Source organism: Trichomycterus rosablanca, chromosome 2 (genome assembly GCF_030014385.1).
Source record: "Trichomycterus rosablanca isolate fTriRos1 chromosome 2, fTriRos1.hap1, whole genome shotgun sequence".
NCBI classification, from domain to species: domain Eukaryota; kingdom Metazoa; phylum Chordata; class Actinopteri; order Siluriformes; family Trichomycteridae; genus Trichomycterus; species Trichomycterus rosablanca.
In genome coordinates this window covers 49247073-49258838 of record NC_085989.1, presented here as the reverse complement: position 1 = coordinate 49258838, position 11766 = coordinate 49247073, and the positions used below count along the sequence as shown (strand labels likewise).

Below are 11766 nucleotides of genomic sequence, written 5' to 3'. Positions count from 1 at the left end.
CAATCCCAAGATGGGGTGGTTCGGGTCCTTGCTGTGTGGAGTTTGCATGTTCTTCCTGTGTCTGCGTGGGTTTCCTCCAGGAGCTCCGGTTTCCTCCCACAGTCCAAAGACGTGCAAGTGAGGTGAATTGGAGACACTAAATTGTCCATGACTGATCAATATAATCTTGTGAACTGATGAATCTTGTGTAATGAGTAACTACCGTTCCTGTCATGAATGTAACCAAAGTGTAAAACAAACATTATAACTATATATTACATTTGATTAAGGAATAATACAGGCTGCCACCAAGTGAAAGGTTACTGGTTTTTTTTTATTATTTTAAAGGGAAACTTAAGTACAAATGTGTTTATAATATTGTTGATAATTTTGGGCTATTAGGCAGATGTACATTTTTTTTTAATTCACATATTATTTTAAATAAAGAAATCTTACTGCAATTCTATTATTATTTGCCTAAAGTTAAACATTTCCCTTAATTCTTCAAGTATCAATAAACATTTCAGAGAGAAGCCTCTCCAAATATCACATCAGTATTAAAAAAACCTACTATATAATATCCTACAACCCAAGATCAGAAAAAGTTGGGACAGGATGGAAAATGCAAATAATAAAACAGAGTTTCTTACATTTACTTTGACTTTTATTTGATGTCAGGATGGGATAAACCTGAGATATTTCATGTTTTATCTGCTCAACTTCATTTCATTTATTAATAAATTAAATCATCCCTGTCCCAACTTTTTTGGAATGTGTTGCAGGCCTGAAATGCAGGAATGGATGTTTATTATTAAATGAAATTATTTTCCCGTTTTTCTATTTTTGCATATTTGTTACACTTGCAAGCTTCAGCTCATCAAACTACTTTTAAGACCCAAGTAAACACCAAATGTTTTCTTAAAAGCTGATTTCATTTAATCAAAGAAAAATGCTGTTCAGATCCACTTGGCCATATGTGAAAATGTATTTGTCCCTTTAGCTCCTACATCAACCAGTTAAACACATTCAATTGAAAATTGGGTTCAGCTTCACTAGCCGCACCCAGGTATGATCCCTGCCAGACCTGTTGAATATGAACATTACTTGAATAAAACTGGTCTCACGATGTAAAGCATGATGCATGAAGCAAGATGATCTAAAAAAATCCAGCAGTTACAGTTTACACACAGTTTGCTTTACACTGAACATCAGCAGAGGTGGAAAGGGTAGGGCAGCACAGTGGCTAAGTGGGTAGCACTGTCGCCTCACAGCAAGAAGGTCCTGGGTTCGTTCCAAAGGTGGGGCGGTCTGGGTCCTTTCTGTGTGGAGTTTGCATGTTCTCCCCGTGTCTGCGTGGGTTTACTCCGGGAGCTACGGTTTCCTCCCATGGTCCAAAGGCATGCGGGTGGGATAGATTGGAGGTGCTGGATTGTCCATGACTGTGTTCGATGTGGCCTTGTGAACTGAGGAAACTTGTGTGAAGATAAACTGCCATTTCCTGTCATGAATGTAACCAAAAGTGTAAAACATGACGTTAAAATCCTAATAAACAAACAAACAAAAGGTGGAAAGAGTACTAAAATATTGTACTCAAATAAAAGTACTATTACTTTAATGAATTTTTACTTAAGTACGAGTAAAATTACTAGTCTAAAAATCTACTCAAGTAAAAAGTAACTAATTTTAAAATGTACTCAGAGTAAAGGTTACTGAGTTACTTTTTTAACTCTTTTGTATAATGCAAACAGGACAAATCTTATAACTCAACACAAGTCAAGGTTACAAATGTTGTGACTTTCACTAAATGACCCAAAGAAAACCTTCAGGATGTAAGACAAAACTTTACCATTCTTTGACATCAGACTATGTTATTAAATAAGAGATAAGATAAGAGAGATAAGATAAGACTTTATTGATCCCCTTAGGGAAATTAACTTGTTACAGCAGAATGACAAGAATACAAGAAATACAACTAAGTAGAAAATATTGCACACATAGTGTGTAGTTATTTACTCTATAAAATATCTAAAACATAATATATACATTAAAAATATGCAAAATATATTAAGTTATTGCACTTATTGTGAATAGGTTACATATTGCACTTGTTATTACACCCAACATGAAAGATAAGGAATGAGTGATATTATTATATATTATTACTGTTGTAAGCTCTGATGGCTGCGGGAATAAAGGACCTGCGGTAGCGCTCCTTCTTACACAGGGGGTGGAGGAGTCTGGTACTGAAGGAGCTTGTTAGGTCTCCTACAGACTCATGTAGTGGATGTGTGGTGATGTCCAGGATGGATGACAGCTTGGCTATCATCCTCCTTTCTCCCACCTCCTCTACAGATTCGAGAGGACAGTTTAAGACAGAGCTCGCTTTCTTGATCAGCTTGTTCAGTCTTTTTCTGTCTCTCTCTGATATTGCACCACCCCAGCACACCACTCCATAAAAGATGGCTGATGCTACCACAGTGTCATAAAAGGATCTAAGCAGTGGTCGGCACACTCCAAAAGACCTCAGTCTCCTCAGAAGGTGGAGGCGACTTTGGCCCTTTCTATATAGGGCATCCGAGTTGCTAGACCAGTCCAGTTTATTATTGAGGTGAACACCCAGGTATTTGTACTCCTTCACCATCTCAATGTCCAAACCCTGAATGCTCACAGGTGTGGTGTGATGCGACTTTTTCCTGAAGTCGATCACCAGTTCTTTAGTTTTGCTGGTGTTAATATGAAGCACATTCAGTTCACACCAGGAAACAAAGTCCTTGACGATACTCCTGTAATCCTGTTCATTCCCATTCGATAAACATCCAACAATGGCTGTGTCGTCCGAGAACTTTTGCAGGAAACAGTCTTGTGTGTTATGTTGAAAGTCTGAGGTGTATACGGAAAAAAGAAAGGGAGAGAGGACAGTCCCTTGCGGTGCCCCTGTACTGCTAACCAGTACGTTGGACACACAGTCCTGAAGCCTCACGTACTGTGGTCTGTTGGAGAGGTAATCAATCGTCCACGCAGTGAGGTGACGGTCAACTCCAGCTACCTCCAGCTTCTTTCCAAGTAGTGATGGTTGTAGCGTGTTGAAAGCACTGGAGAAGTCGAAAAACATGACCCTCACAGTGTTCCCAGGGGTGTCGAGGTGTGAGAGGGATCTGTGTAACAGGTGGATGACTGCGTCCTCTACACCAATGCCAGTTTTGTAGGCAAACTGCAGGGGGTCCAGCGTTGTGTCCACTATCGGTCGAAGGTGGCTGAGTATAATCCGCTCTAGAGTCTTCATTAGATGTGAAGTAAGGGCCACTGGTCTGAAGTCATTCAGCTCCCTAGGGTGCGCAGTCTTTGGCACTGGAACCAAGCAGGAAGTTTTCCATAGGACTGGCACCCTCTTCAAACTCAGGCTTAGATTGAAGATGTGAAGAACCACCCCAAAGAGTTGTTCTGCACAGTCCTTGAGAAGTCTGGAACTGATGCCGTCTGGGCCTGTGGCTTTTCTCACTTTGTTCCTCTTGAGTTCTCTCCTCACCTGCTCAGCCGTTATAGAGATGAATGGGGAGGAATCTAGAGGTGGTAGACACAAGGAGGTTTCACCAATGAGTTGTGGGGGGTGGATTGGACCCAAGCTGTGCATGGGTGACGCCGTATTTGACTCGGGGATTGAGGGGGTGGTTAAGTGAGATAGCATGGATTGTTGTGGATTGGACACTGTTTGGTTCATATGCATGTGAATGGGGGGCATGGAGGAGCCTGAGTCGAATTTGTTGAAAAACAAATTCAGCTCGTTAGCCCATGTCCTGTCTCCTCCACACACTGCTCCGTTTCCGCTGCTACTCCGTCCTGAGATTTTATTTAGTCCTCTCCAAACTTCTCTTGCATTGTTTTGTTGAAGGTGTCCCTCCATTTCTTTCCTGTAAATGTCCTTGCATTCTTTTATTTTCCTTTTTAGTTCTTTTTGGACCCTCTTTAGCTCCTCCTAAGTTCCTCCTACAGTTCGTGCTGGTACGGTGCTCTCAACACAAAAGTTTATGTAGTCCGTTATGCAGTGAGTCAAGCTGTCAAGGTCCTCCCCGTGTGGACTGCATAACACCTCCCAGTCTGTGATCTCGAAACAGTCCTTTAATGCCTCACTGGCCTCTGCAGACCAGTTCCTCACAGATCTTGTGGTAGGGGGTTGTTTCTTAACCATTGGGGTGTAGACAGGCAGGAGGTACACCAAGTTGTGATCAGATCGACCAAGCGGGGGGAGGGGTGAAGAGCTGTATGCATCCTTTGTGTTAACATACAGTAGATCCAACGTTTTACTGTCCCTTGTATGGCATTTAACATACTGAGTGAAAGTGGGGAGAGTGGAAGACAGGGATGCATGATTGAAGTCCCCGGAGATGAGGAGGAGGGACTGAGGGTGCGAGGTCTGCAGCTGATACCACGGTGTGTAGGAGATCACATGCTGCAGCAGCGTCGGCAGAGGGCGGGATGTAAACAGTGATCGCAATAACATGCGAGAATTCCCTCGGAAAGATAGTATGGCCGAATGCCGACAGCTAGAAGCTCAATGTCCTTTGTACAGCACTGTTTTTTAACAATGATGTGTCCAGGGTTACACCATCTATCATTTACGAACATCGCTATCCCTCCTCCCTTCCTCTTACCGGTGTCCGCTGCGTTCCTATCCGCTCTCACGAGCTTAAAGCCGTCCACAGACACCAGCGAGTCCGGAGTGAGTCCATTCAGCCAAGTTTCAGTGAAGCACATAATGCTACATTCCCGGTACTCCTTCTGTAGTCTGACCAGCACCGTTAGTTCGTCCATCTTATTTGGAAGCGATCTTACATTCCCCATAATAAGAGACGGAAGACAAGGTTTATACCGTCTTTTTCTCACACGCCGTCTCACTCCGGCTCTGCATCCCCTCCTCTTTCTCCTTATTTCTGCCGGTATCGCTGATGTGTCCGCGAAGAGAAACTTTGTGTGGCTGAGCTCCAGCAGTTGTTCCCGAGTGTAAACAATAGATCCATGGCTGAATGGTAGCGATGATTCCAAAAATAAACAGAAAAAACACTGCTAATTTTGCCAGTTTTATGTCCATGGCTGTACAGGATTGTGTAGAGATACGATACGTAAAAAGAAAAAACATTAAACTCCAAACATGTTAAACTTTTAAAATCACCCTTCCCTCCCTACTCTATACCTACAGATTACAGCTCCTTTATTTTAGCACCAGTTTATTTTCCATCCCAGAATTCACTGCAGCAGTTTCCCATACGTGATTTTTTTTTTGCGTGTTTTTTTTTTACTCAGTAACGGATGTTATTTAAAATGTAGTGCATTACAATTCTTAATACAAAACATACTTAAGTAAAAGTAAAATTACTGGTTGTAAAATCTACTTTAAAAAGTAGAAGTACACAAAAAAACTACTCAATTACAGTAACGACTAAATGTAATTAGTTACTTTCCGCTTCTGAACATCAGGTATTACAAATAAAAAGAAAATTATATTATAATAATGTTTGTTTCTTTATGCCCAGTACTGAGGGCATTCTGAAATGGTTAATGTAGTTTAAATGTGACTTTATCTACATCAGTTTTCACTCTTCCCTGTGTAGAATAAAGTTAATTACAAAAGGTGTAACGTTACAAAAGTTACAACAGCCACCCCAAACACATCACATTTATCTTTCACTTCATTATAATCACTATCAGAGAGAATGAGGACGAGCTGCGGGCACAGAGCCAGAACTGTGAAACTAAACTTCATCCTTCATTACAGTTTCTGACCACATGAGGGAGGATCAACATAAAATACTTTTCTCCTCAGCGCCATTTTGTGCTGCGTCTTTAAAAAACTTGCAGCTTTTAGACCGCACCCAGAAACAGTGAGAATAAAGTCTATAGCTGTGTCCGGAATCCTATACGTTCATACTCAATAGTACGCGAAATGAGTATGCGAGAGCGGTTAGTATGTCCGAATATATAGTATACACAAAGAGGTATGCGAGAAGTACCCGGATGACCTACTTATTGGGCAGCCATGTTTAAGTATGCAAGCGATGCACACTTGTGGTCTGATAATGTATCCCATAATGCAACTAGAGATGCGTAGGCGTTTGAAGTGGAATAAGAAACAAGAAAGATGCGGGGAAAAAAAGAGTCCTCTGTTTACGAGGGTAAGTAAGATAAATAAAATAATTTTTTTTTAAAGAAATAAATAACAAAAAGACAATAAATATCCCAAATTTTGGCGAGTGGGGTTTGTAATGAGTATGTAACTATGGTGATATTACGTCATCACGTCCCCACGTCATCACTTGACATTGGTAAGATGGCAGATGTAGTACGTAGCGGTGTTGTGTGCATACTGCACACTTCTGTACTGGAAGTATGTACTTTTTTACCGGCTGAGTAGTGCATACTTCCTCCAATCTAGTACGTTCTTTGTAAGTGTGCGATTCCGGACACAGCTTATCAGTGTGAAGTTCTGATTAAAGGTGAGAGATGTTTCACATTTAAATATATTTATATAAGAAGAATGTGGATGTGTTTTATAGTCTGTGTGTAAATCTACAGCAGAAGAAAACTGTTAATACATTAATTCTTACTGAATTCAAACCTTTGCTTTTACATTAAACATTTACTAGATATTTACACTTTACAACTTCTCATCAACTGAACGTTTAAAGTTATTTGGTATTTTATTACATTTGAAGACATTTTAGCACAGATGCGGCGCTGCAGGTTTTATTTGTTTACAAAGTTATTATACAGTCAACAGCACTGAAAAACTGGATGCGCTTCTATTATAGACATTAGAGCAGAGTGAGGGAGCGGTGTGTGTTTACTGGCATTTACACTTTATAAAATCATAAATACTAACATAAATAATTAAATTAAGAATATGGTGCAGGTGTACAATTGCTTTTGCTTTTTAAATTATGAAATTTTAAACATTATATGGGGTGCCACCAGTAATTATTCTTTCTATAAAGGGAAACTCAAATGCACCTGTGATTATATTATTACTGGTATTTTGGGCAAAAGGGGCCCCAATTATTATGCAGATCAATTTTTGAAAATAAAAATAACCTTTTAAATGATGAAATCGTACAACAATAAAAAAAAATTATAATTATTATTGTTATTATTATTATTATTATTTGCCTGCAGTTTAACATTTTCCCTTAATGCTATAAATCTCAAGGCCTCTCCTCTTTGGAACAAATTTGGACTCGTTTCATATACAGATCAGGGAGGGGTGTGGTCGATGTAACGGGCAGCCTGTTTAATGTGATTTTGACTCACAAAAAATAATATAGAGAATATCATTATTTGTGATACATCATCCAGCCCTAGTCTTAGAGAGACACATGCTACCATCGAGTCGAGGTCTTTTCATGGTTAGGCCTTGGTGATTTCAGCAAGATGATGCCACTTCATTCTGCACACGCTACAAAAGTGTGGCATCATAGACACAGAATGTTTGATTGGCCTGCCTGCACTTCAGATCTGTTTCCTACTGAAAATGTGTAGTGCATCATGAAGAGAAGTATCAGACAATGACAACCACTGACTGCTGAACAGCTGAAGTCTCTTATCAAGCAAAAATAGAGAAACAATTCCACTTGCAACAGTTTGTGTCCTCAGTTCCCAAACCATTAAAAAGTATAATTAATTGGAAATGTGATGGAACACAGTGGTAAACATGGCCTTGTTTGTATGTTGCAGGCATTAAATTAACTTAAAATAGAATGGCCTGCCAAGTTGGTCAGTCAAAACATTGGAAATCTTATTTTCTGGTTTTATAAGTTAAATATTCAACATAGTTAACAGATATATTCCTCACAAAACATTCCAACTTTTAAAGAAATGAGGTTTGTATATGGCCCATGTAAAATAATTGAGTATCTAAACTAAATTATAGGTAGTGCATTTGAAGTAATCATTTACATAAAAGACCTAGTTAGTTTACTGATGGCCATTTGATGTATGTTGCAAGGTACATCACTCTTAATGTGATCTTATGTGATCATTTACAAACTTTATTTACTTTTCTTTTTTATTCCAGTAAAAGAGATCAAACTCAACAAAACCCAGCTGTGTGTCCATGACTAGTGTGTACTAACGTTTAATGATGGAGTCTCCTCTTCAGGACTCACAAGACGAGCTTCTACTATTAAATAAGCGGTAAGATACAGAGCATCATCATCAGTACTAATTCTATAGTGTTTGAAGTTTTTACATAAATTTTATATGAAATGTAGAATTTATTCGTTAACAATGTCACATTTAGTATACAGTAATTAGTTAGTATGATAGGATGATGCTAGATTAAACACTATAGAGATTTAATAGTACACAAAGATAAAGTGAAAGTACCTGCTCCGTATTTGTATGTAGGATACTATAAAAACCTATAAACATGAAGTGTTAATTCATTATGCAGATAATACACAGTACAATTGGGAATAACATCAGATAGTGAATCATCAACTCACAGGATTTAAAATTTAAATTACAGGTTGATCTATTTTACATTTTTGGCATTCAGCTGACTTATCCAGAATTACCCAGAGTGACTTACAGAAGTGGTTTCATAGTAAACATTTACTTACTTTGGTAAAAAGTTGACAATATTTAAATGATTCAATTCTGGAGAAACATAGATAACCATTCTTACTGACCAGCCATTTTCCAGTGTGGTATTCAGGTTGCACCACCACAGAGCAAAAAGATCTGCATCGGGTGGTGAAAACAGGTCAGCGCATTATTGGCACAGAACTTGTGTTGTATGCTAGCTGACTGAGGAAGAAGGCTAGCAGCATTATCAGACACCACACAGCCCACACACACACTGTTCCAGCTACTGCCCTTAGGCAAACGATTCAGGACCATAAAAGCACACACAAATAGAGTAAGGAAAAGCTTTTTCCCAGAGCTGTGGCCTCCATTACACACCACAGAACTGAAAAAGACTGAAAAAAACACACAGACACAGGACTATGAGTTACACACAGACTATGCAGCATTTGCACACACAGTCAGTGTATAGTGACGATAAGGATTCTATTGTATCCTCTTTATATATATATATATATATATATATATATATATATATATATATATATACACAGTGTATCACAAAAGTGAGTACACCCCTCACATTTCTGCAGATATTTAAGTATATCTTTTCATGGGACAACACTGACAAAATGACACTTTGACACAATGAAAAGTAGTCTGTGTGCAGCTTATATAACAGTGTAAATTTATTCTTCCCTCAAAATAACTCAATATACAGCCATTAATGTCTAAACCACCGGCAACAACAGTGAGTACACCCCTTAGTGAAAGTTCCTGAAGTGTCAATATTTTGTGTGGCCACCATTATTTCCCAGAACTGCCTTAACTCTCCTGGGCATGGAGTTTACCAGAGCTTCACAGGTTGCCACTGGAATGCTTTTCCACTCCTCCTTGACGACATCACGGAGCTGGCGGATATTCGAGACTTTGCGCTCCTCCACCTTCCGCTTGAGGATGCCCCAAAGATGTTCTATTGGGTTTAGGTCTGGAGACGTGCTTGGCCAGTCCATCACCTTTACCCTCAGCCTCTTCAATAAAGCAGTGGTCGTCTTAGAGGTGTGTTTGGGGTCATTATCATGCTGGAACACTGCCCTGCGACCCAGTTTCCGGAGGGAGGGGATCATGCTCTGCTTCAGTATTTCACAGTACATATTGGAGTTCATGTGTCCCTCAATGAAATGTAACTCCCCAACACCTGCTGCACTCATGCAGCCCCAGACCATGGCATTCCCACCACCATGCTTGACTGTAGGCATGACACACTTATCTTTGTACTCCTCACCTGATTGCCGCCACACATGCTTGAGACCATCTGAACCAAACAAATTCATCTTGGTCTCATCAGACCATAGGACATGGTTCCAGTAATCCATGTCCTTTGTTGACATGTCTTCAGCAAACTGTTTGCGGGCTTTCTTGTGTAGAGACTTCAGAAGAGGCTTCCTTCTGGGGTGACAGCCATGCAGACCAATTTGATGTAGTGTGCGGCGTATGGTCTGAGCACTGACAGGCTGACCCCCCACCTTTTCAATCTCTGCAGCAATGCTGACAGCACTCCTGCGCCTATCTTTCAAAGACAGCAGTTGGATGTGACGCTGAGCTCAGCTCAGCTTCTTTGGACGACCAACGCGAGGTCTGTTCTGAGTGGACCCTGCTCTTTTAAAACGCTGGATGATCTTGGCCACTGTGCTGCAGCTCAGTTTCAGGGTGTTGGCAATCTTCTTGTAGCCTTGGCCATCTTCATGTAGCACAACAATTCGTCTTTTAAGATCCTCAGAGAGTTCTTTGCCATGAGGTGCCATGTTGGAACTTTCAGTGACCAGTATGAGAGAGTGTGAGAGCTGTACTACTAAATTGAACACACCTGCTCCCTATGCACACCTGAGACCTAGTAACACTAACGAGTCACATGACATTTTGGAGGGAACATGACAAGCAGTGCTCAATTTGGACATTTAGGGGTGTAGTCTCTTAGGGGTGTACTCACTTTTGTTGCCGGTGGTTTAGACATTAATGGCTGTATATTGAGTTATTTTGAGGGAAGAATAAATTTACACTGTTATATAAGCTGCACACAGACTACTTTTCATTGTGTCAAAGTGTCATTTTGTCAGTGTTGTCCCATGAAAAGATATACTTAAATAGCTGCAGAAATGTGAGGGGTGTACTCACTTTTGTGATACACTGTATATATATATATATATATATATATATATTAGGGCTGTCGAAGTTAACGCGATAATAACGCATTAACGCAATCTCAATTTAACGCGATTATAAAAATTAGTGCCGTTAACGCAAATTCTAGTTCATGTTGAGACTTGACTGGTAGAACAAACGTTTTAATGTCGGACTTGCCACCGTTTTTCATTTGCAGTTTGTTAACATAATGTTACCGAGCGTCGTAGTGTCGTAGTAATGCACTTGCATAATAAAGAAGCTGCCAGTCCTCCATTCACGTAACGCTAGGACGGACACTTCAAAATCCTCCTTTGGAGTGAACTGGTTTCATTTTTGATCAATATTATTTACCATTGGCTCAGGTACATGTCAAAACAAATGCTCTGTATTTCATTGATTTAACAGCCTCATTTCACTGCTTACAGCGCTACCACTGGCCAATCGGAGAAGGTCCGCCCTCTAAATGCTAGTCTGTGATTGGGTGGTTGAATTTCGCCCGCCCTCTCTGTTTTGTAAACACCGCGCTACCTGAGTCAATCACTCAGCTCTCATGATCAGGAACGCGGTGAAAATGCCAAAAAGTAAACTTTTGAGGCAGCGATGAACGGACCTAAATATGAAAAGACACAACATTTAGTGAGTAAAACAGTCATTTGTTATATAATTCTTGCTTAAATTGGTCAAAAACTCTGTTATATGGGTTCTGGATTCATTCTGTGTGTTGCAGTAGCATGTCCCCCTGTTCCTAATATGATGTCCGGCTTTTTGGGGTGTAATGTCCTCCTTTTTGTTACTATGAATCTGGCCACCCTAGTCTAAACACACTCAGTTCGTGTAGAAACGTCCATTAAACCACTGGATAGTATTACTGCCTAGTATGTGAGTGAATAAAACTCCCTTACAGTTTTCTCTTGTCCCAGCAGTTTTTAACATCAGTACATTTAGCATAAAATGTGTTCACCATTTTAACTGTAACATTTCACATAAAAATCCTTGTTTTCTATAACATTTACACAGATTTTTTTTAAT

The 11766-nt window shown here is 39.9% G+C and overlaps 1 pseudogene; it reads left to right on the top strand.

Annotated features, from left to right (window-relative positions):
• The window catches only part of LOC134334787 (NACHT, LRR and PYD domains-containing protein 12-like), a 47482-nt pseudogene that overhangs the window by 3546 nt on the left and 32170 nt on the right, over nt 1-11766 (top strand).